Genomic DNA, 27594 nt, shown 5'->3' with positions numbered 1-27594 from the left:
GGAAGGAAGGAAGGAAGGAAGGAAGGAAGGAAAGAAAGAGAGAGAGAGAGAGAGAGAGAGAAAGAAAGAGAGAGAGAGAGAGAAAGAAAGAAAGAAAGAAAGAAAGAAAGAAAGAAGAAAGAAAGAAAGAAAGAAAGAAAGAAAGAAAGAAAGAAAGAAAGAAAAGAAAAGAAAAGAAAGAAAAAGAAAAAAAGAAAGAAAGACTGATTTCAAAGTATTTTGTGGCCATGTGTAAATGTCAAAACATTTCCTAAAGAACAGTGTCTTTATTCTTCAGAAAGGAATTTAAGACAATACTAAATGTTACAACTGCTAGACTCTTCTATCTCGCATATAACAGCCATATTATGTTTTGCAAAGTGTTTAGCAGAAAGTGATGAGTAGAGGCTGAATGAATGAAGAATTAACTTAATAGTTACAGATTATACTGGGGAAATGTTTTGTTTACATTTATGTATAATATATATCGAGAGAAAGATTTTTGCTATAGCAATATGAAATTTTATATCATTTGAGACAATTTGCACCCATGTTTCACAAAGATAAGAAAAATAACTTTTTGTGATGCTGCATAATTCGAATTCTGCCTAAAGCATGCCACACAGAAATAATGATGACACTATTCAAATCAATAATATAAAATCAATAGATGTCATTAAACTGCCATCTAAAGCAAATTTAAAATGCCATTTTGTTGATTATTAATTAGATTGACACTTGTCAAACTAAACTAAATTTTTTTTTCTTTTACTCAAAAAATATGTCCTCTTGTCTTGAAAAATATTGATGGAAGCTAAAATAATGGAGAGATTAGCAAATAATTCCATCAGACGTATTTTTAACAATGAGGTTTAATTTTTTAAAGACAAATTTTATTGTCTGTATAAATTCCATAAATAAAGCTTTTGCAAATAGTCTTTTAACTTATATTGATCATGACCTTGGCATTCAAAGTCTAATTATACTGAAAACTGCCCATGTCTCTTGTGTACTACAAAATCATTACTTGAAATTAATCAGTTCTTCAAACACACCATTCCTAATTACTGTGTGGTTATTGAGATAGTATACAATTTTTAAAATATATAGAGTATTAATTTCACATACCTTATTTGCATAAATTATAGTATTATCATGAAAGTAATGCATAATATATTTTACATCATACCATAACTACAAAAACGACTTAAAGCAGAATCTTACTATTTCTGACAAACATTACATTCACTAATTAATAATAATTTAAAAATAACATCAGCAAACATTCTTGAATACTTAGTATGTGCTGGTAAATGATTCTAAAACACTTTATTTTCTTTTAACAAATAATTATGTAGCACATACTATGTGCAAGCACTGTTGAAAATACGTTACAATTATTACCTTGTTTAATCTCTGCAGTCAACTGAAACAAAATTATTTTCATCTCTATGAAAATGAGGGAAAAGAGCTATCCTGGCCAACATTGTGAAACCCCATCTCTACTAAAAATACAAAAATTAGCTAGGTGTGGTGGTGCGTGCCTATAATCCCAACTGCTCAGGAGGCTGAGGCAGGAGAATTGCTTGAACCAGGGAGTCAGAGGTTGCGATGAGCCGTGATCATGCCAGTGCACTCGAGCCTGGTAACAGTGAGACTCCACCTCAAAAAAAAAAAAAAAAAAAAAAAAAAGAAAATGAGAGAAAAGAGGTATGAAAAGTTATCATAACTGCCAGTAATCACAGTCTACATAAATATTCTTTAATATTGTAATGTGGTAGGCAGAATTCTAAGATGGACCCTAAGATTCCTGTCCTTAAGTATGGGAAGAACTTGTGAATATGATGGGATTTCTCTCCCATGATTAAGTTATGTTATAATGGTGATATGGTCAGGCTGTGTCCCCAACAAAATCTCATCTTGAATTGTAGCTCTGCTAAGCCCCACGTGTCATGGGAGGTACCTGGTGGAAGGTAATTGAATCATGGGGATGGATTTTTCCCATGGTGGTCTCATGATAGTGAATAAGTCTCATCAGAGCTGATGGTTTTAAGAGGGGAGTTTCCCTGCACATGCTCCCTTGCCCGCCACCGTGAGAGGCATGACTTTGCTCCTCATTCACCTTCTGCCATGATTGTGAGGCCTCCCCAGCCATGTGGAACTGTGAGTCAATTAAACCTCTTTCCTTTATAAATTACCCAGTCTCTGGTAGGTCTTTAGTAGCAGCATGAGAACAGACTAATACAAATGGCAAAGATGAAAGGGTTTCACAGATGTCATTAAGGTCCTTAATCCAGTTTTCTTTACATTCAACAAAGTAGAGATTATCTTGGTGTGCTTGACCCAATCGTACCAGCCCTTTAAAACAGAGTCTAAGCCTTGCCTGAGTGAAAGATACCAAGCAACAGAGATGCTGACCTGTTCGCCTTGAAAAAGCAAACTGTGGAGAGGACTATGTGACAGGGAACTACATTTGGTCAGTAGGGGCTAAGAGCCATTGTCCTAGAGCTACTAAGAACTGAGGGCTACCAACAACTAGTAAACTTGGAAAAAGACCCCAACCTTCAAATGAGAATTGCAGCCCTGGCTAGACCCAGATTTCAGCCTATTTAGATCTTGAGTGTAGAAGCCAGCTAAATATCCCTAGACTTGATCCATGGAAACTGTGAGAAAATAAAAGAATGTGCTTTAAACAACTAATTTGTTATGTAGCAAAGAAAATTCATAGATGTAGTTAACCTAGCTCTTGGATTTGCCAAGTTATTAACTTAACTATCATCCTCACTTGCATATAGAACGTTCCTTCCACCCTGTATCTCTGCCTGTGTCAATGAAGTATAGGCTTTCCTAAATACCTCTATGGCAGACTTGGCTCCACCAATACACTAATCTGAAATGCATTATGTTTCACTGTTTAGACCACTATAGATACTAAACAAATCCAGCAGCGTTTCTTAGCTTATCACTTTATAAAGGGGACCACGTGCTAAATCGAGAATATCTAAACATAAAGAATGGAATAAGCCACATAGAGATTATAGATCAATTAAGCCAATTCCAAATATAATAAACTACAAACAATACACAGCATGTCTCTGCATCTCTGAGACACAGTCTCTCCTCATGGGGAAGTGGATGAATCTGTATTTTCTCTCATTTGAATCATTTCCAACTCCTTTTCACCATCTATTATCCATTTGTATTCATCTTTGCCTGTGCCCTACATTGTTCTTGTTTCACAATACCTGCTGAGATATCAGAGTTTTTAAACTCTAAGTACAATTTATATATTTTTTAGTCTCTCTGTCTACAATAGCACAAAATTCATACTGAGTGTGTCCTTGTCAACAATTTCCTGGTTGTGTGTCTATTTTCCCTGGCTGCAGACCCAGGGAATACTGGAGGACAGAACTTTTTTCTCCTTTGCTATGTTCTCTTTGAAATGTACAGTGTTGACCAGAGAATGTATTGACTTGGCTCACTGCTTTTCAGCTACTGTTTTGTTTCCCTTTTAATTGTAGAATATGTGGAGGAGGCATTTTTGTTTAGTATCCCCTGAAACACTTTTATACATTTTAACACATATATGATATAGGTTTAATAATTTCTATTTACAGTCATCAGGGTTTTACTATTGATGTAATCTATTATAACCTTCTGGCTTAACCTAGAGAAATGAATTTCCTGTATTTCTTTGTGATCTTTAAATCCATCTAATAATTAGCTATGCATTGCCTGTTATAGCTCTGGTACTATTGTCTTCAAATACTATTTAAATTGATATTATTAGGTTATATATGTTTATGTCTATGTTTCCCAAGCAGATTGCTAGATATTTAAGAGATAGTCAATAAAAATTATTTATTTTTTTTCAGGAAAGGTTAAAAAAAAGTCAATTTCTTTCTTCTTCCTTCCATATTTATACATTTCAAAGTACTACTACTCCAGACAGATATCTAAAGTTGAATGCCTAATCACAAGTACTCATGGTGAATTCATGTTTAAGTGAAAGGCCCTGTTCCACTACTTACTCTTCTTTCTCCTTGTTTCTTCTTGAGAGTTTGAAGAGCTTTGTTCCCCATTTTTGACCTCTGACTGAGAAAGACTATAAAGATAAGAGCTACATTCTTCTTTAAGATATCTAGAGAGAAAAACACTCCACAGGGTGCTTTATGACACCCTCCAGGATCTTAGGGATCTTACAGGCAGGAACTCTGTGGAGAGTTCCTTAGTATCCTGGGTCTTAACATGAGGCAGGAAGGGAAAGATACTCAAGAGAAGGTCTATTCTCCTCTAAATTCCCTGCTCCTTTTCCAAGAGTGCTAAATGCTGCTGCTAAAACTCAGAAAACCAACACCCCAGAAAGCAAAGATGACAAAAGTGTCTGTTTTATGAGTTATTAAGATGAACTTATAAGCACATTTAGATGTTATTTTGTATGCCTAACTTATGTGGTTTGTATTAAGTAATCTGTGTCAATATGATCGAAAATCCTTTAATAACATTGGGAATACAAATGGGAAATTTAGTACTTTAGAAATTGTTTTTCTGGACACATGTTTTTCCCTTAGAAAGATAGTAATGTAATTTGTACTATCAGCACAAATCAAACAGCTGTATTGATTCACTGTCACCCTATAATATATTCAAAGTCATAATAACATACTAAATGCTATACAAAAATTAATTACATACTTTGATAGGTCTATCAGTGATTTTACCAAAATTTGCAAAGAATGCTAAGCTTCATTTGTTAAAAAGTAAAATACACTGCATTACTACATTGAAGTCTTCATAGTTAGTTGAATATAATGCTTAAGGATTTAACATAATTTTTTAAATATTTATTGATTGACACTTTGACCATCATCATAGCTAATGCTCTTTAAATACATTGCAGACTCTGGCTAAGCACTTTATATACATTTTCTAATGCCATCTTCACAAAAATCTATGAAATAGTGGCCATTATTAACCCCATTTTACATACAAAACTGAAGCTTGGATAAAGTAAATAGTTTAACGAAGGCCAACACAATTTAAAATTAGGAGGACCAAGGTCTGAACTCCTGAGTCCGTGTGCTAAACCACTATGTTGCAGTCGAAAGGTTATATCTTTATATAGACAACCATATTGCAAGTATTTGTATTTTACATGGAATCCAACAAAGCTACTTCTTAATTTAATGTTTGAACCAAACTTTTAATATTTTTTAGCTATTTACAAAAAAGTATATTAGAATATATATTTTTACAAAAGATATATATTAAATTATATATAATTATATATAATTTAAATTATATATAATTTAATTATATATTAAATTAAATTAAAACTTACTCTAAATTAAAACTTACCATTATGAGTGAGTGTAGGGACTAAATCATCAAATTTAAAAAAAACTCTCAAGCCCATGTAAAATTACAATAACTACCTGAAATAACATTCACATAAAAAATATTGGAGATTTTATTTTTTGGAGAAGGGCATTCGCACCTATTATTTACTTGTTTGTTTTATTTTTATATATATAGAATAAAACCAGTACCCAAATTATATTAATTTTCATTTGGCAAAGTTATTACTGTCATTATATTAGTCATCTTTGACCATGTCTTTTGAACTTTATTTAGTTGAATTGTAATAGTGGGAAACAAATGATATTTGTTAACATATTATTGAATATTTTCTTTATTTGTTCTACATAGCAATAAAAACAAAACTAAAATATCTACTATAGTCATAGTTTTACTTTCAAATAGCTAAGAATGATCTCAATATGTATACCTCTTCCCAGAATTGCAGTTGTGAATGTAGAGAACAACAAGAAGAAACTCTTCCCTGGCTATTATAAAAAAAGAGAAATTGTTTTAAGAGATTTAAATCTCTGGTAGTTTTCATGGTTATTGCTACATGTTTAATCCCAGAAAGGTTCAATTCTCATTTAAATATCACCTCTAATCAATCACTTGTGCTTTCCTTCCTGGGTCATTGAGAACACGATAATTCATTGTGTCCTTAGAAGGTGTGCTGACCTACTTTCACTAGTTAATTTCAGCAGAAGGATCAGATGTTCCATACTTTTGGTAATTGATTTGACGATAGATCTTTACTATAGCCCACTACGTAATCTGAGGGCATTCCAGGCAGCAAAGGCTCAAGGTCATTATTGAAATGAAAATTCCTCAAATCAATTAGTTGCCTTAACTGATGTGTCTATTTCTGTTGACTGTTGATTCTTATATGTCAATCAAGACAGAACAAGATAATTTTGAATTTCAAATACAGAAAATGTTATTACATATGATCAAAAAGAAATCATGATCTCAGAGCTTGATAACTTATCTTAATAGCCTATAGTATATTCTATTTTAGCCTATTTTTCAGATTCTGTTGATTTCCTTTTCCACTTTCAAAAAAGAAGCTGGAAAAATGATTGGAATCATATTTACTATATTTTCTGAAAATCTTTACTCTTCTTATTTTATCTTACATAATTCTAATATAAAGACCTCTATATTTAGGACATTTACTGCATAACTTCATTTCAATTTATAACTTGAAAACCTCTGATAGAAAATCTGGTAAAATCATCAAATATTTTATCAGACACATCCCAAATCAGACTTGTTATTTATAATATTTGTAGGTAGTCAGTAGTAATGATAAATTATCATTTATCTTGTTGATTTAGTAAAAAGAAACAGGATAAGTTAGATATTTTTCTGAAAGTTATAGAACTGAAAAGGATTTCAGAGATAAATTGGTCTAGTGATTGATTTTCAGATCATCTAAAGCCTATAGATACAGAGAGACAGACAGAAAGAGACACAAAATGTTTGAATTATTTTCTATAGTTACTCTCCAATATTAACCCCATTATGCATAACCTTTCCTATATTCATTTAAAACTTTTCTTACTTTAAGTCAATTTCTCTTAGTAAGACATGCAGAATAATGGCATACCTTTGATAGACTCTTTTTATATCCTGAAGATAAACCAATTTTTATTCCTCTATTTTATAGACAAAATCACCCCAGTTTCCTTTTTCTGTCTCCATGAGACATGTTTTCCATCTCTTAATATTATTTTTATGGCTCTACTTGGAACTCTTTTCAATTTTCCCAATCTTCTTTTGAAATAGAAATATTTAACCATCTTGCTCATTCTTCCTTTGTGGCTACTACTCTCTGTTTATGATCGTCTATTGGTACTTGGCAAAAATATTACACAAGTTTATGGAGTCTGTGTCCTTGGTATTATCTCTTTCACAATAATGATAATAGTATCAAATATTTTACAGCATTTAAATTTTCAATTTCTCTTCATAGACAGCAGTCCATTTCATAAATTATGGCAGCCTTAGAAGAAATAGTGAGCAGGCATATCAATTTGTTTTACATCTGAAGAAAAAAAAGTTAAGTAAAGTTTAACCATATCAAAGCTAATGATACATGTCTACTATAATTCTAGTTTTTAGAACTTTGTGTTGGAAGGCTTTGTTAAAATTGATCATATATCTGCATATTAATGGGACTATGTAATTAAGAATATGAACTTTTTAACTGCCTAAATATTTTAAGTTTATATTAGCTCTAAGGCTTTAATTCTCAGGATTTGAAAACATTTACTTCTTGGGATTAGAAATGTTAAATTTAGTATGCTTAAATGTTCACAATACTGTTAGCAGCAATTGTTTGCCTCTGTTGTCTAGCTTTATAAATCCTTATGCCATTATCTGTTTGCTTCCTTTCATCATATGCCTATAAATAAAGACTCCAAATTTCTCTTGGTCTGTCTTTATATAAGCAGGCAAATGGACACCATATGTATACACTCATATGTATATATAAGTGCATTTACATTTAAATGCATATACTCTTTTATAAAAACATATAAACATGTAGGTACACATATATACATATCTCTATGTAAAGACACATAGATTTGTCTGAGATTTACCCTTAATGTAGCCTTAAATGATTTTGTTGAGCTTAATCTGTAGCTAGCTACATAAAACCAGTGCTTTACAAAAATTTTTTCCCACAGCCACATTAGGAAATAGATATTCATTCACATTTTACAGATAAGAAGACTGAGGCTCTGAGACATAAAGCAAATTGTTCAAGAAATCATGACCACTAATGCAGACATTTAATTGATTTCAAGGATAACTAGCTCCAAGGCAAATAATCTTAACTACTATACTGCATTATTTCTTGTTCATAGGTTTATAGGTATCTTGTCCTTTTTCCTCAGAATTAAAAACATTGATTACTATTGTGCAAAAATGCTACACTGATTTACAGTTACAATACTCCAGGATTATTCATCTGTAATAATGATTTTGCAAACAACTGTGTGTCTTAGTTTCTAGTTACTTCCTCAAGGATAAGATTTTGTTATTTATGTATACAAGCCAAGGTCAACACACATCAGTGACTGGAATAGTTTTTATTGCACTAACAAACACAAATAATATTTTCAATGTCACTATCTTTCTTATAAACAAATATTTATCAAGTTTTTTATACCACACAAGATAGATTTCTAATAAAACCTTGCTGTTTGGCTGATGCTTTTAATAGCATATTTCAAACCTCTTTTTTCTCTTTTTAATTTTTTCCACATCCATAACCTTAATTCAAGACCTCTGTCACTCTATTTCCTAAATTCTTAATTCTAGAAAATATATACATGAAAAAATTTCCAATGCTTCTGCTAGGGAGAGTGAGTAGTGATTTTCCCCATTTCCCATTTTGTGTTTGAAATGCCCTCCTTTTTCATTTGAAATGCCCTCCTTTTTCATTTGAACAAATAACTTTGATATGACCAGTCAATGACTAGTCACTTTCCATACACCACAGTGCTTCTTATGGCATCACGCTGAGTGTTTGAGATATCCTTCTTTCCAATATTGCAAATACTTCTTTTGTTCCCATGTCATACTCACACCTACACTCCTCCTTGATTGTCAGAGTTTGTGTCTGGAATGCTTTTCTGTTCTGGTGCTACATGTAAGTCTTGGAGTTTCATACCTTATCAATGGTGTGGTCGTTTGACCTTTGATTCCTGTCAGTACAATATGTATCACATAGGCATTATATATGTGCCTATCACATAGGCATTATATATAGGCATTATAAACATATAAACATGTATAATGTTTATATACAAACATACATATGTAATGTGTACATATATGGTTGTATTAATATGTATTATTTAATACATATGCACATATATAAAACAAATGTATTTTAAACAAATACGAGAATATAGGATACGTGTTTCTCCATAACATTTGTCTTAATGTTCATCTGCAATGTTGGTTTATCTTAGTCTAATGTACTCTAGCCTTGTTAAACTTCATGAATAGGTTGTTACAATCTAACAACTGTATTGGTTAAACCACAATATCTCACTTGTATAGTTAAACAGTTCTTGTGAATACAAGAAGAAGTCCAATGCTGAGCTGGCCAGCAGGATGGCTGTCATCCAAAAGTCTTTTTCATCTGACATTTTTACCTATACCAGGTTGCTCCTAGAGCCGTAAGTGAAGGCTGGACATTGTGACTCACATAATACCAGCACTTTGAGAGGCCTGGGTGGGAGGATTACTTGAGGTCAGAAGTTTGAGAGCAGCCTGGGCAATCAAAGTGAGACCTCATCCCCCTCTGCCTCCCCAAAAATGCCATCAGCCATCAGTGGTCTCTAGTTCAGTCTATTAGAATGGAAAAAGGGTCTGGAAGATCCACTACAAGGAATTCGTCTGAAGTATCATGTTTTGACCTAGTCCCTCTGTTTACAATCTATTGATTAGAACACAGTCACATGGACAGCTAATGGAAGACAAGCTGAAAAATGTAGTTTAATTGTCTGACAAGGAAAGAAGAAACAGCTGGTTTCTGCCATAGAAACGCTAATGACTTAGCATTCTCTCTATGGAAGCTGTAACTCATTCACAGCTGGATAGAAAAATCTTCAGAATAAGAGAATATAAGTACTCTGAAGTTCAGAACAGGGTAGTACTGGTTTGGTGCAAAGGTAATTGCACTTCTTGCCATAAAAGTAATGGCAAAAACCACAACTACTTTTGCACCAACCTACAGAAATTTGTTGAGAAGGCTGGAAATACAAACAATGCAAACCAAAGTGTAACATCCTATTGCAGCTTCATATTACAGTTTGATAAATAGTATTAAAGTCTTTTTTTTAAGGTCCTCTCTCTTTCCTTTTTCAGTTTAACCTCAGGTGCCTCAGCTGTGAATTGTCATATTAAAGAGTACCAGCTTGAAAGCAGAGGACTATGCCAGTCGGCCTGTGTGCCTTTCTAATGTTAAAACCTATCCTTAATTGGAATAAAGATTACATATTTCAGATTTAAAAAATCTATCTTTATATTTCAGGAATGTATCCTTAAAAGAAAATTATTTAAGTTCTTCTTTTTTCCCACTGACATTAATATCAATTATTTAAGATGTTTTTTCCTTCTAGGAAATTTGAATATTTCAAATACGGTCAGATTTCCATAAATATATAACCTATTTATTGAAAAAATACTGTTTGCATAACATTGCCTCTAGACTTATGTAAAGAGAGAAAAACATTCAGCAAGAGCAGAGCATTCGAATGGGTTGGTTGCTGGAGGTTTTTGTTTGTTTGTTTGTTTGTTTGTTTGTTTCATATTTCAGTTTTCTGAGGTTTTTTTTTTTTTTTTTTTTTTTTCAGAGATAGAGTCTCACTCTTGCACACAGGCTGGAGTGCAGTGGTGCAATCATAGTTCACTACGGCCTCCATCTCCTGGGCTCAAGTGGTCCACCTGACTTAGCCTCCCGAGTAGCTAGAACTACAGGTGCATACCACCATACCCAGTCTTTTTAAAATTTTTTTAGACAGTGGTCATGCCTTGTTGCCAGGCTGGTCTCTCAAATCCCTGGCCTCAAGAGATCCTCCCTTTTCAGCCTTCTGAAGTGGTGGGATTATAGGCATGTGGCAATACAGTGGCCAGGTTGCAGTTTTAATAATCATAAAAAAGGAACATGGATTTCAGGTGCTGAATGTATAGTGGTAGATTGACTCTGGCTACAGTGGCATTGAGAAAAGAGGAAGAGAAAGAGAAGGGTTCAGGGAAACTAATAAGCATCGATGTTCTTCTACACAACACTTTACATATCATGGCAGCAGTGGCCCACCTGGAGTGGTCACTGCCATGATGCCAGCTGCAGTGAGTGAGGCATGACCTGGTCCGCGAGCTGCATGGAGCTGGTCAAGCCAGGAACAGGCAGAAACCCCACCCCTTTCTGAGTTGATAGGGCAGGAGCCCTGCACTCCCCAGGCGCAGCTGCGGCTGCCCAGCCACAACTCCAGACTCAGGCATCCCTGTGCTCCTGGAGGTTAGGAGCAGGCAGGAGCTCTGCCCGCCCAGGTGCAGCCACAGCTGCCCAGCCATGGCTGCCAACCTAGGCAACTCTGCACTCTTGGGTGCCTGGGAAGCACCCCTGTTCCTGCAGTCTTGAAAGTGCCTGCTCCCGCTGCCTGGCCTCTCTCAGCTCCCAGCGCCCACTCCAATTTTGGAGCAAGGTTGAGGCCAAGCCCAGGTGTTGTTGGAATCTGGCTGGGTGTGCACACACTTGAGGCAGAACTAACACACCAGCCCCCTGTCGCCTTGGCCCCCTCTGGACTTTGGGTACCAATGAGCATGGGAAGGAGACGGAGAGAGGATGAAGGGTGGCTCAGCATGGAACTGCAGGCACCCCTAGGCACGAGCAACCTAGGCACTGGGGGCACCATAGCCAGCAGGTTAATGGTGGCAGGAGGCAGACAGGCTACTGGGCAGAAAGGGGCAGGTCCCCAGCGGAACCCCACCTTCAGGCCAGGGATGGCCTGAGGCCTGAGGGCTGGGCTGTTAGTTCCGCAGATCTGAGTGAGAACTTACAGTGCTCTTTCCCTGTCCGCCTATGGCCAATCAGAATACACTTCCTCCCATCTGAAGCCCATAAAAACCCCAGACTGAGTCAGACTCAAGGAGACAACTGGACAACTATCTGCAGAAAGGAGCTACTCACTCCAGGGCCTTCCCACTGCTGAAAGCTGGGTACTTATCTGGACTACCGGCTGCAGAGAAGAGCTACTCACTCCAGGGTCTCTCTTCTGCTGAAAGCTGAATGCGTGTCAAGATGCCCTGCCTATGAAGAAGAGCTACCCACTGCAGGTCTCCTCTGAGCTGTTCTGTCACTCAAAAAAGTTCCTCTTTGCCTTGACCACCCTCCAATTGTCTGCATACCTCATTCTTCCTGGATGCAGGACAAGAACTTAAGACTCACTGAATGGTGGGGCTAAAAGAGCTGTCACACAAACGGTGCTGAAACACACCCCTTGCTTGCCATGTTGCAGGTGACAAGGGGAGAAGAAAAAAGAGAGAAGGGCTGTAGCCCTTCAGGGAGCCCACAACTAGGAGCTCCCCAATCCAGGCAGTGACACTTTCTCTGGGACTCTGTAATTCCTGGTGTCTTCAAGCTTCCAGGTGCCACCACTTTCCCTGGTGCCAGTTGTGGAAGCTGTTTGTGGTATGCCTGACGCAACCATAGCCTCACAGGGAGCCAGTGCCAATGCTGGGTGCCTGGTGCTGCCCACCCTGCCCCAGCCGTCATGACTGACCGAGTGCAGTGGCCAGACCCCACACTTGCTTGCTCACACACCCCTTTCCATTCCATGCCAGGCTAGCCCTTGGCAGGCGTGAGATTCAGGACAGTAGTGTGAGCTGAGCGCAGGCTGCTAGGCTAAGTGGGTAGCACGATCCCAGTGGCCACAAGTAAAAACTCGGGCAAAGGCACCACCAGTCACAGAAGCTTCCAGCTGGCAAAGCAACACCCCTAGCATCCTGTGACACCACACAGAAACTGAGGACTCAAAATGTTAAAAAATGTGTAGAAGGACACAGCATTGAATTTGAAACTACATCTACCTGATTGCTAAGCCCATGTTTTTTTTCCTTGAGAGAATGTGAAGACATTAATATCTTACTTACCATCCTGTATTTTAGTAAAATATGTAGATGTGCTTTGTATTATCAGCTATCTCACAGGTACCCTCCTTATCCCCTTTGTGTGTCTAGTAACATACTTTTTGCATGCCCAAATGCATATTATGTAGACATTAAGAACACACACTCTTTTAGGAAAAGATTAATTAAATGTTCTATCATGAAAAAAGATAAACAACATAAATTGTCATTCACATGATTTCCTATTAGAGATATGTTACTCTATTCCTAACCCATAATAACCTCTGTTTGAAGTCCCTCATGCACTTTTGTTGTATGTACAGGTCAAACTGGACAAGCTACACAGAAGGTATGCAGAAACCATAATATAAGGAATGATAAGACTGAATCTTAGAGGTATAGTCTCTTCAAAAGAGGCAGTTACGCTTTATTCTGAAACATCAGTCATCATTTGGACCTTTGTTAGCTCTTACCCTAACAGAATTCCAGCCATTTTAACATTTTAAAATATGCTGTAATGGCATTTTTCCAACTTAAGTGTATTGTTTTTAAATAGAAGCTATTTCCTTCCATTATCAATATGCATTAAAACTGTTGAGCACAAACTAAAATATGGCATTTGTAATTTTAAGTGAAACTATCTTTGCATAATTATTTGGTTTGACAATACAGAGTGTGTCATGCAAGCCTTTCCAAACCACATAAATATTCATGATCTGTTTATTCTACTTAAAATGTAATCTGAATGTGTGTTGCTGCTTTTTGTACTGAGAGTTCTTTAAAAATGTGTACATTTTTATACATGCATTTGAATTTCAAAATTACAGAAGGAAAATCATACCCTAAAATAAGTAACTATTCTGCATATTATATTTTTGTTGTATATTCTGTATATTACCCTTAGTGCACAGCACAATAGGTGTACAAAGTAGAGGAGAAAAATAGACAGGGAGGTTGATAATTACCGCTAAGTAAGATAAGAAGGATGATGAGAGGGACGCATGGATGCTATTAGAGCCATAGAAAGAGACCTAAATTAGACAGTTGGATCAGGTAAACATTTTTGATAGAGGAGGACCTTGAGTTTTGAAAAAAATACAAGCGTTGGGTAGGTGAAATTTGAAATAAGGGCAGAAGGGTATGCGTTGGCTTGATAATCTGATTCTTCTTTATTTACATAAATAGAAATACTTCCATTGCTTCAAGATTGTCCATACATATACCTGCATTATAGTGAAGAATTATTTAACGAAAAACCAGATGCTGGTCTCATGCTTGTCTTTTATTTCTGTTAATTTACTCCTCCCAGGACAGGTTCACAGGCCTTCCAGCTTGTCTGTATGACATACTTAGCAATGCTTATATGCTTATATGGCCCTTTGAAAAAGGCAAAGATTCCGAAAGAGTAGAAACTTTAAGAGGTGGATTTAAGGCGGTGTCTTATAGAAGTAAAATATCAAATGCTAGTTTTAAAGGGAAAAAAAAGTATTTCTTAAACAGTTTATTGCAATCACCAGTCAGTGATCTAATGCACTGGTGAAATTTAAAGATACACCTAGATTATCCCAGCTCTTTATTTACTGTCAGGACTTGGGGAGTGTCTCTCAGGGGAAGAGGAGCAACCTGGGACTGTCTCCACCCTGAGTTTTGATTTATACTCTAAGCATCCTCATAACCCAAATAAGAATCTGGGAAAATCCATCAAAAATTATTATCTGACAAAGATTAGAATTCTCTACATCAGTTTATTTGAATTCTACTTACTTGTAAATCATGCTTGACACTTGCTAAGGTTTTTGGAGGCTGGGAAAACTTAAAAGTTACCCCGTAAAAGCACCATGCTCCAGTGTTTAGAAAAGTCACATTCCAATGTGACTTGTGTCCTTTTTATTCCATGAGAGGGTCCTATTTTTCTTGCTCACACTTAAAATCCTAAAAATTTTGCCTAGATTGTAAATGCTTTTCATTAAGAATTCAGTTAATGCTCAACAAAAAAATCGTAAGACAACCCAAAGTACCAACTATGCAGCACAGGTCAATTCTATGCTGCTATAAACTCTACAGTTATATTAGAATCCGTTTCCCCATATTTAAAAACAGTTCTGGGGTCAGTAGTAACAACCAATCAGATACAAATTTCTTTTTTGTCTTTGTCAAACCTTGAATATACTTCTCAAGCCTTCACTCCTGCTGTGTTCTAAGTCAGCCTTTCATTACCATTACAATATTGCCCATATAAAATAATACCTTAGTTCTGCTTAAATTCTCTTGAGTGTTTTTTTTTTTTTCCTTGTCTTAACCCTGCGAAATGTTCACACAGAGCAGACATGCCTGCTCTTCCAAGGGATCATTCAAAAAACCAGCAGCCTGTAAACTGAATGGACTCTTATCTCAGAAGGATGAAGGACAGAGTTGCCCTGCTGGGATTTGAAGTGTTGGTTCCAGGGAGTCTAGATATTACAAACCAGACGCTTACACAACCCATTTTTCTCTGGCCTTATGACTGAATGCACTAATTCATTTACCATTCAAAGTGTCCTTCTATAATTTATGCCACACACTGACATGTATTTAACTCTCTAAAATGTCTTGAATACAATTTGTTTGAAAGGCATTATACACAATAAACCATAATGTATTTTTAAGAAGCATCTTGGAATAAAAATAAATATAAATTGGAGAAAAATGCTTATTAATAAGCATTTACATGGCACTTCATGTTTACAGATGGTTTTACAGTCCTCTTTTATTAGTTTAACATGCCAAGTCTCTCTGGACTCAAAGTGCTGCTTAAGTACATCTCCGGGCTTTATCCCCCTGGAGTCTAGACTTATGGGGTCAAATGCTGTAGAGACAGTCTTTCTGGAAAAGTTGTATCCTAAAGCCATTAAAGAAATTTTAATGTGATAAATGAGAGTACATCCAAGACACAGTTTTCACTTAAATGTCTGGTTATGAGGAAATAAGAATAAGTATGTATGGATATTAGTAGCTTTCCATGCACATCTATGTCTTATGTTAGTATAAGGGTCATGGGAGACCACCTGGCTTCCTGCCCATATTTTTAGGTCTAGATCTTACAGAATAGCATCCATGGAGTCATTCAAGGGTTGCCTGTGGTTCTCGTGCAAAAGTACACACACCTAAAGGGCTATGTATTTTGTCCCATGTTGGGACTGCTACTGGAAACTCTTCCAGAAGTGTTCTAGATTGAGACTGATGGCCTGTATTTTTTGATGTCATGATCCAACTAATATCACCCTCATTCAGAAGATATGTCAATTGCCAGTAAGTTCTGTGGAAAAAACATTTATGCTTTCAGGAAAGTTTGTTAGATAGAATCTGAGGGCAAGTGGTAACACAGTAAAAGTCTGCAACAGGACTGCAGGGTGAATGACAGTGTCTCAGACATATATACCCTGAGACTGAATATTTGCCTAACATTAATTCTAATATACATTGCTCAAAATATTTTAATGATATATTTGATGTTACTTCAAAGATGAGTGTTTTGGTTGAGGAGATATTTCTAAGAAATTTTCAAAGACAGTTAATATTACCAAGTAATTTACATTGATGTGTGATCTTGATTTGTTCAAATTATCTTTATAAATGGTATTTTTAAAATCACATTTAAAATTTTAAATAAGAAGCATGTTTTTTATAAGTTAAAAAATAAATAAAATCCTCAAAAATTACTTATTTTCAAACCGAGGATGTCATTTAATTATACATATATTTTTAAGACAGGGACTCATTTTTTCACCCAGGCTGGAATACAGTGGCACAATTGTAGCTCACTGCAACCGTGGACACCTGGGCTCAAGTGATCCTCACGCCTTAGCCTTCCAAAGTGCTGGAATTACAGGTGTGAACAGGATTGCATTTTAATTTTGTATTTTTTTTCCCTGAGGATCAAATTGTACCTGTTCTTCTCTCTGTATGTCTTAAAACTATATCTGAAGTTTAAAAAAATATCACAAATGATATTAGTCATATGGAAATAAGCAAATGAGGGCAGCAAAATTCAGGGATGGAGGTTTGTAAAAGCTTTGTTAAAAATGACCTTTAAAACAAAAAGAAAAAAGTCTTACTGAAGTCTTTTTCTTTTTTTTTTTTTTTGAAATGGAGTCTCACTCTGTCACTAAACTGGAGTGCAGTGGTGCAATCTCTGCTCACTGCAACCTCCACCTCCTGGATTCAAGCGATTCTCGTGCCTCAACCTCCCAAGTAGTGGGGATTACAGGCACGTGCCACCACACCCAGATAATTTCTGTATTTTTAGTAGAAACAGGGTTTCACCATGTTAGTCAGTATGATCTTGATCTCCTCACCTCGTGATCTGCCTGCCTCAGCCTCCCAAAGTGCTAGGATTACAGGCGGGAGCCACCGCGCCAGGGGCCTGAAGTCTTTAATGTATCCAACAAAAATAAGAACATTGATTTTATCTTAAATTCATGTAGTTGTGCATGATTGAACATTTGTAATATACCATTTAGAACATCATAGTTAGAAAAACAAAGAATTAGCATTAACTGAGGAATGAGTTAAGCTCTTTAAACATGCTAATTCCTGTGGTTTAATCACAACCCTGTGGCAAGGTAGCTAACAATAGTACTCTTGATATAAGGAGCTTGAGACCCAGAAAGTTAAGTTGCATCATTACACACTCCTAGTATCAACTGACAGTATCTACTCATGATAGAGTCAAGGTTGGAATTTAGATTTGACTAACTTCAAGTCTATGATCTTTCTGCACAGCTGCAAGTTCAGTTTTTGCCAGGCTGCAAGATATACTGAATTGAATCATTTTTCTAAACTGATTATTCTACTTCATAGCAGATTGTAGCCAAAACAGAGTAATAATATGAGTGTGTATATATGTATGTGTGAAGAGAGAGAGCTAGAGACGGAGATAGAGCCATCTATAAAATCTTCAATTCAATTTAACTTGAATTTATTAAGCACAAATCTGGTACAACACAATTCTGTCATTTTACTATTTCTCTATCAGTATCTTCTTCCCTAACTCTACTGGTTCTACTGTGCCAACAGAGGCCATGACAGAGCCCTCTGCTGAGGCCACATCTGTCTGTTGGATTATTGCAATAATTTTCCAAACATTTTCCCTATTTCTAGAGTTGCTGTTTCTAGTCTCATCTCCACCCTGTCACTCAAGTGTTCTGCCAAATATATCTAAATATAGAACCCTCTTATCCAAATACCTTCAATACATCCTCATGCCCACAGGAAAAAATCATAAACCCTTAGCTTTTCAGGCTCTATTCGCATAGCCCACAGTCTATGTGAATAGCCTGAACTTGTTAAAATTGTGTAAGTAATATCGGTTGAAATGAAAGAATATTAATTCAAACAATAAAGTTACTGAGCATAATTATGTCCAGTATGATGTTTCCACATATTGGTAACATTTGTATGGCACACATTGTTTTAATCCCTTTTTTTCATGTAGCTTTAAGCATATTTGTTCATTTAAAATTTCCATGTATTTTGATAATTTTGTGAATTCAGAAACTTTTTTCGATTTTCGATGATCTTAGTATTTTGTTCTTTAGTTTATGCTTTCAATTTGTTTTCTTCCAATTATACTGGCTTTGCTTCACTATAAATAGCTAAGTTTTACACTCTTCCCACTTTTAAGTAGATCATTAGGAAGCAAAATGATCAAAAATTAACATTTCTGTAATTATTCACATAGACAACATTTTATAGATTTTAGAAATTTTTAATGTTTTACATTTTTAAATAGTTATTTTTCTGTTATTTTAAGTTTTGTATTAATACACTTTTGCTATTTATTTTTCCTACTTATTCATACATTAAGCAAGTTGTACTTTTTTATATTGATGAAGGTAGTACAAAAATTAATGAAGAAAATTATATTCAATGTTGATAAAGAAAAGTTTAATTTTTGAGTCTGTTAGTCATAAAATGACTAAATTTCAAAGTTACTTTAACAACCCCATTGCAACAAAGATTCAAGAAAAGGTTATTTGCGTTATTTGTATTTAATCCTCCAAATATTTTGTGAAAGCTTTTAACCTTTACCCTACATATACTTATACCTTATTAGCTGTTGCCATTCTCCTATTTTCTCACTTTGAATAATTCTCATTTTTTGTCAACCATAATTTAACTAATAATTGAGTGGTTAGGTAAGGTCATTAATTTATCATAAATTGTAAAATAATTACAATGCCTAATTGAAAATATTCATTTTGTAATATTTTATTTTAATCATTTCACATTTCTGCTACATTAATTTGATTCCTTATGCTTTAGTAAACCAACAGTGATTCCCCGTATGGTCTGCCCTTTCACATGCTGATGATGTTGCCTGTTTAGATCGCTTTCTTTCAAAACATCCAATTGGAAAACTCACCCCCAATCTTAGCTCAACAGTGAATTCCTCTGTCCCTAACTTCTCCGGAAGATTTTCATTTTTTTGTTTATTTGTTTGTTTGTTTTTCTTTCCTTTTACCTGTTGTGTTTTTTACATGCCTTCATTTAAATAACAAAATTTAAGTTTAATCAAGTTAAATTTTAACCATTTATATTTGTTTTCTGAAAAGAAAGTGAACTTCCTGAGGAAGGACAGAGATACCAAAAGAAAGAAGGAAGGAGAGGAAAGAAAGAAAGGAGGGAGGAAGGAAAATGAAGAAGAAAGAAATTACTTTTTTTTTTTTTTTTGAAGAAAGAAATTTCTAAATGAAAGAAAAATCTGGAAATACATATTAAAGACATATCTTTTCTTGGGAGCTCATAAAAGTTGCAAGCTGCATTTTACTACATGTACGTTCACGTATACTCAACACTAATTTTCCCCTCATCTTATACTACACTATAGTAAGAATAAGAGGTTATTGATATATCATTCATTGTTTTGTCTTAGAGAAATAAGCAATATTTGAATTGAGTTTGATTTTGGTTTTTGTTTTTGGTTTGTTTGCTTGTTTTTTTGAGATGGAGTTTTACTCTTGTTGCCCAGAATGGAGTGCAGTGGTGTGATCTCAGCTCACCACAACCTCCGTTTCCTGAGTTCAAGCGATTCTCCCAGCCTCAGCCTTCTACTAGCTGTGATTACAGGCATCTGCCAAAACGCCCGGATACTTTTTTTGTATTTTTAGTAGAGACAGGGTTTCACCATGTTGGCCAGGCAAGTCTCAAACTCCTGGCCTCAGGTGATCCACCCGCCTCGGCCTCCCAAACTGCTGGGTTTACAGACATGAGCCACCGGCCTGAAATGAGTACTTTTTTAATACTAAGTTAAACTTTTTATAACTTACTCATAAGAGGAAAACATTTCACAAACTTGAGCGAGTTGTTTAACCTCTCAGAATTCTTTTTCTTTATTTATAAGAATATGGAAATAAATATTCTTTTAAGATCTGTACAAATTCTAAGAATATAAAGGATAGTGTGAGTTCTGATTCTGAAATATTTGGTGGACAAAATCTTTCATGTACGTTCTAAACAAAAACTAGATATAATGTCTATATTTTGACTCTCTATGTATTTTAGTAGTTTTTCTCTTACTGTGTTGTATTTTCCAATCAATTCCCTTATCTCCCCCAATTAAAAACAGGGGATTTGTTTTTGAACAATAATAAATATAATTTAAGAAATTAAGAGAGTTGGGAGCAAAAGTTGTCAAACATAGTGCATAAGAATTATCTGGGAGAGAGCATTTATTTCGGAAGCTTCAGGCTAAAAAAATGCTGATTCCTTAGATCTGAGGTGGAATCAAGAAATGTGCATTTTAGGAGGTTTTAATATGGGTGGTAGAGTAACTGAGAAATCTCATATTATTCTTCCATTTCCCTTGTAGTAATTGGTTCATGTTCCAATTACTGTGGCTGTGTAACAAATTATTCAAAAGCAATGTAGCTTAAAACAAAAGCAACCATTTACTACCTATCCAGATTTCTCTGGGTGAGGGATTCAAGAGTAGTTCAGCTGAGTGGCTCTGGCTGGAAACTCTGAGGAGTTTGTAGTCTAATGATGACTGTGGCTTGGGTCTTCTCAAAGGCTTCTTCACTCACACATCTGGCACCTGCTTGGGAAGACACAAATAGCTAGGGCTCCTCTGCCAGTGCCCATCTTTATGTGGTTTCATCACATGATCCCTCAAGCATGGTATGGGTTGTTTGGGGGTAGCCTGTCTTCTTGCATGGCAGCTCAAGGTTCCAAAAGCTTTTGTCTTAAGAGAGAGCTACAACATGCAGCCATTTACCACACCATGTTTGAAAATGTAGATGAGGGAATGATGTCAATGGAACTGAAATAAAAACAGAACTATAAAACTGGAGTTCCAGACAGGACTGTGTCTATCACAAGGGGTAGCCATTGTCTGAAATAGCAAGAGAATGAGAGAAAAATGAAACAATGCTCTGAACTTTCTCTCCTCACACCTTCTACTTTCCTGTTTCTGCCTTACATTGGCCAAACTCAGAGGGGTCTGAAGAGCAAGAAAGCTCAAGTGAGGAATTTGCAGAAGCTAGATTCTTAGAGTACAGAGTAAGGGAGAGGATGGCAGTTAGTGATCTAAAAAAGACAACTGAAGAAGAATCATCCCTGAAAAAACAAGATTCACTGATAGGGGACAACTGTTAGATCAACATTTAATCTCAACCGCTACGTTTGCTGCGAAAGTAATCAAACCTAAAAAGTTAATAACCAGTGACCAGATGTTTCCCATAGCCTATAATCCAGTTAAGACTTGACTTCCTCATTCTCTCCTTGCCTGAAAAGGTTCAGTGAAGAAAGCAAGTCTGCTTGTTCTGAGGAACAGCCAGGGGCATTCGGTAATGACTATACATCTCCCTAGAAACTATGAATAACTTAATCAAAGAAAGTGGTAGCATTTGCTTCCTCTTATTCTTCTTCAGTTACCCAGGTTGTCACAGCAGTCTTGACCTCCTGGACTCAAGTAATCCTTCTGTCTCAGCCTCCCAAGTGGCTGGGACTATAGGTGCATGCCACTACACATAATTAATTTTTAATCTTTTTTTGTAGACATGAGGGTAGTTCTATGTTGCCCAGACTAGCCTTGTACTCCTAGCCTCAAATGATCCTCCCAACTAAGGCTTTCAAAGCCAGGACTACAAGCATAAGCCAACATGCCTGATGGATTTCTCCTCCTTAATAGTAAACTGGGCCATACATCTGGCCGTAGAAAATCAAAGGCTTTTGTTGAGATTCTGATGTAAGCCACGAAGCCCACTGCAAGACAGAACCCTATGTTTGCTGATACCTAAGTCATTTCTGTTGACATTAGAATCTAGTCTTTAAAAAGTGAGAGCTGTTTTTTAAAGTTGCTTTTGCTTTTATCAAGTCCATTATAGAAAAACCTCATATCAGTGAGATAAGGGGATGAGCCAAATGCTAAGATGTGACCCTAAATTTTCACTACATAGAAGCTAAAAGAGTAGACCCATGCTATCTAATGAGGAATCTCAAAAGGGTCAAAAAAATTCAGACCAAGGCAGGAAAAATTATCTTCTGAAACTTTATATCAAATATAAACATGCAATATGCAAACATTTGCAAATCATTTTTAATATTAACATGGTCGAGGGATACTTCGGACAAAAACAAATGTAATTATAATTTTTTTGTTGACTGTCCTTTAAATATGGGTAGCTGATATTAGCATAATCTAATCCAGGCATATTTATTTATGATCTCCTTACACACTGTGTAGCTCCTTACAAACTATGTACTATGAGCTAAGACTCATATTAAAATAGAAAATATGGTCCAATCAGAAACTAAAGCAATTAATAACAAAAACAAATCTTGCTGATAAGTTTATCCATTTCTAATTCGGTGAAAATATAGTAATTCCTGGTTTTTCCTTTTGAAATTAGTTTTACAAATAGTGTTATCAAAGATATTATATAATACCTTACAGTTTTATATATTATTGCCGTTACTTAAAAATTATTCATATTATTATGGTATATATCTATGTTTTATGTGGATATACATACACTGTTTTGTAAGTACATAGATAAAATAAATATAAACATGGCATGCACACACACATGCTTATATGGGATACAGCATTACTTTAGGCTTTACATTGTCCTATTGGTCAACTTAATGTCAATGTGAGTCCTTTACCGGGATTGATGACCTAGATGAAGAAAAGGCTTCTATACTCTTCTAGAACAAGTCCCAGGAGAGTAGCTACTACAACTTCTAACACTTTATTATTGGTTAATTTGGGGCTTCTTTCACTCAGATGACATAGTTAGAAGGATGTCACTGCACAAATCAATACCTAGTGCCTTGTCATTGATGTGCCTGCTACCTTAAACAACAGCTGTGTCTACAACCATCTTCTGAGTAGTCAGGATACTAATTATTGTAAGCATGCCACACTTGGAAAGTGACTCTCCAAGAAAATTCTGACCTCTTCATGTAAAACTCACGACAGCTTGCTGCACACTCAGCAACAGCTTTTGTGGTTTTTTTTTTTTTTTTCTTGACAGCCTAGACTGTCTCTCTGTTGTCAAGACTATGCAAAGATTCCATTCACAGTGAAATTAAAACGCGCATGTAATGCAGCTTCAAGCAATAAGAAAAATGATGAATGTATTAAAAGTAGAGTATGCCTGCAATTTTGATGTCTCCTAATTCTAGCTATGTTAACATTTCCCACAAAAGCTTCTACTTATTTTCTGGAGCTTGCTCTTGCAGACTAAAGATTTTTATAAATATTCAAGGATATATTTGAAAAGAATATCTTGTAATTGTCTTAAAGTTTTTTTTCAAGAGCTCTTTAAAGTATATAATTATCATTTCATGCCCTCTTGGCTAAGATCATGTGTAAAAGAGAGGATCACACATTTTCCTAACTTATAAATATTCAAACCATTATGATACTACAACATGGTCTAAGATGGTTCATATTATGCTTTTCATAGCAACCTAACTTTAAGCTTAGATTTGTGTTTTTTATTTTCTGTTAAGTTTGACAAAATAAATGTACAAATACATATATAGTGCTGGGCGTGGTGGCTCACACCTCTAATCCCAGCACATTGGGAGGCCGAGGTGGGTGGATCACCTGAGGTCAGGAGTTCCAGACCAGCCTAACCAACATGGAGAAACCCTGTCTCTATTAAAAATACAAAAAATTAGCCAGGCGTGTTGGCGCATGCCTGTAATCCCAGCTACCCAGGAGGCTGAGACAGGAGAATGGCTTGAACCCGGGAGGCAGAGGTTGTGGTGAGCCGACGCCATTGTATTTTAACCTGGACGCTAAGCTCCGTCTCAAAAAAAAAAAAAAAAGAGCAGAAAATTAATCACATATAAGATAGAAAATATAAAAGATCATTTAATATTAATTAAATACTTTAACTCTTGTGTTTTTGTCTTTTTCTTAATCATATGCCACTTTTTTTCTTAACTTAAGGAAATGTACAATAAGATTTCATTGTCTCAAACACATACTCTTTTTCATTCTTATTTTTTTTAGGAAATGAGCATTGAATGTTTAATATAACTCAAGAACTGTACAAAGCTTGTCAGATGCATTATTGATTTAATCCTCACAAAGACCAAACACAGTAGACACTATTTTTATTCTTAGGGAAAAAAACTAAGCTTATAAAGATTAAATATCCAGTACTTATGGGGAGAAAAGATTTCTAATTAATTGATGTTATATGAATGTACATTATTAAGGCAAAGAAATAAAAATCACAGCTAAGGTGAAATATATACATATATGTGGATATATGGCCAGCATATATTATATTTTTATCTTTTGTTTTTAAGTTTAGAGCACTGATAGATTTCCCTAACTATATAATTCTCTAAGGAATTCTGGCATATTCAAATTCAAGCAGAAACAGTAGAGGAAACATGCTTTGAAGAAACTTAAAACCAATTATGTAGTCAATTTTAGAATAAGTACTATTTTGTGGTGCTGAGAAAAATGTATATTCTGTTGATTTAGGGTGGATAGTTCTGTAAAGGTCTATTAGGTCTGTGTGTTGCACAGCTGAGTTCAGGTCCTGGATATCCTTGTTAACTTTCTGTCTCGTTGATCTGTCTAATATTGACAGTGGGGTGTTAAATTCTCCCATTATTATTGTGTGGGAGTCTAAGCCTCTTTGTAGATCTCTAAGAACTTGCTTTCTGAATCTGGGCGCTCCTGCATTGGGTGCATATATATTTAGGATAGTTAACTCTTCTTGTTGAATTGACTCCTTTACCATTACATAATGGCCTTGTTTGTCTCTTTTGATCTTTGTTGGTGTAAAGTCTGTTTTATCAAAGACTAGGATAGCAACCACTGTTTTTTTTTTTTTTCTCTTTCCATTTACTTGATGGATCTCCCTCTATCCCTTTATTTTGAGAATATGTGAGTCTTTGCACGTGAGATGGGTCTCCTGAATACAGCACACTGCTGAGTCTTGATTCTTTATCCAATTTGCCAGTCTGTGTCTTTTAATTGGGGCATTTAGTCCATTTACATTTAAGGTTAATATTGTTATGTGTGACTTTGATCCTGTCATTAAGATGTTCGCTGGTTATTTTGCCCATTAATTGATGCAGTTTCTTCCTAGCATTGATGGTCTTTACAATTTGGCCTGTTTTTGCAGGGGCTGATACTGGTTGTTTCTTTCCATGTTTAGAGCTTCCTTCAGGAGCTTTTGTAAGGCAGGCCTGGTGGTGACAAAATCTCTCAGCATTTGCTTGTCTGTAAAGGATTTTATTTCTCTTTCTCTTATGAAGCTTAGTTTGGCTGGATATGAAATTCTGGTTTGAAAATTCTTAGTAAAGCACTCCTCAGTAAATGTAAAAGAACAGAGATCACAAACTGTCTCTCAAATCACAGTGCAATCAAATTAGAACTCAGGATTAAGAAACTCACTCAAAACTGCATAACTATATGGAAACTGAAAAACTTGCTCCTGAATGACTACTGGGTAAATAACAAAATGAAGGTAGAAATAAGGATGTTCTTTGAAACCAAAGAGAACAAAGACACAACATACCAGAATCTCTGGGACACATTTAAAGAAGCTTGTAGAGGGAAATTTATAACACTAAATGCCCACAAGAGAAAGATGGAAAGATCTAAAATCGACACCATAACATCACAATTAAAAGAACTAGAGAAACAAGAGCAAACAAATTCAAAAGCTAGCAGAAGGCAAGAAATAACTAAGCTCAGAGCAGAACTGAAAGAAATAGAGAGAGAAGAAACCTTTCAAAAAATCAATGAATCTGGGAGTTGTTTTTTTGAAAAGATCAACAAAATTGATAGACCAGTCTACCAAAAAAATACAAAAAACTAGCCGGGTGCAGTGGCGAGCACCTGTAGTCCCAGCTACTCGGGAGGCTGAGGCAGGAGAATGGCGTGAACCCGGGAGGCGGAGCTTGCAGTGAGCTGAGATCCGGCCACTGCACTCCAGCCTGGGCGACAGAGCGAGACTCCGCCTCAAATAAAAAAAAAAAAAAAAAAAAAGAAGAAAAGGCAGAAGATTCAAATGGATGTAATAAAAAATGATAAAGAGGATATCACCACCGATCCCACAAAAATACATACTACCATCAGAGAATACTATAAAGACCTCCACACAAATAAACTAGAAAATCTAGAAGAAATGGACAAATTCCTGGACACATACACCCTCCCCAGACTAAACCAGGAATAAGTTGAATCTCTGAATAGACCAATAAAAGGCTCTGAAATTGAGGCAATAATTAATAGCCTACCAATCAAAAAAAGTTCAGGACCAGATGGATTCACAGCCAAATTCTACCAGAGGTACAAAAAGGAACTGGAACCATTCCTTCTGAAACTATTCCAATCAATAGAAAAAGAGGGACTCCTCACTAACTCATTTTATGAGGCCAACATCATCCTGATAACAAAGCATGGCAGAGACACAACAAAAAAAGATAATTTTAGACCAATATCCCTGATGAACATCGATGAGAAAATCCTCAATAAAATACTGGCAAACCAAATCCAGCAGCACATCAAAAAGCTTATCCACCATGATCAAGTTGGCTTCATCCCTGGGATCCAAGGCTGGTTCCACATACACAAATCAGTAAACGTAATCCATCACAAACACAGAACCAATGACAAAAAACACATGATTGTCTCAATAGATACATAAAAGGTCTTCAACAATATTCAACAGCCCTTCATGCTAAAAACTCTCAAAAAACTAGGTTTTGATGGAATGCATCTCAAAATAATAAGAGCTATTTATGACAAACCCACAGGCAATATTGTACTGAATGGGAAAAAACTAGAAGCTTTCCTTTGAAAACCGGCACAAGACAAGGATGCCTGGAAGGGAGCAAGATGGCGGAATAGGAACAGCTCCAGTCTCCAGCTCCCAGCACGAGTGACACAGAAGACAGGTGATTTCTGCATTATCAATTGAGGTACTGGGTTCATCTCACTGGGGAGTGCCAGACAATCAGTGCTGGTCAGCTGCTGCAGCCCGACCAGTGAGAGCTGAAGCAGGGCGAGGCATCGCCTCACCTGGGAAGTGCAAGGGGGAAAGGAATCCCTTTTCCTAGCCAGGGGGACTGAGACACACAACACCT

The sequence above is a fragment of the Chlorocebus sabaeus genome, chromosome 8, assembly GCF_047675955.1.
Source record: "Chlorocebus sabaeus isolate Y175 chromosome 8, mChlSab1.0.hap1, whole genome shotgun sequence".
Classification (NCBI taxonomy): Eukaryota; Metazoa; Chordata; class Mammalia; order Primates; family Cercopithecidae; genus Chlorocebus; species Chlorocebus sabaeus.
This window is presented reverse-complemented; position numbering follows the sequence as displayed.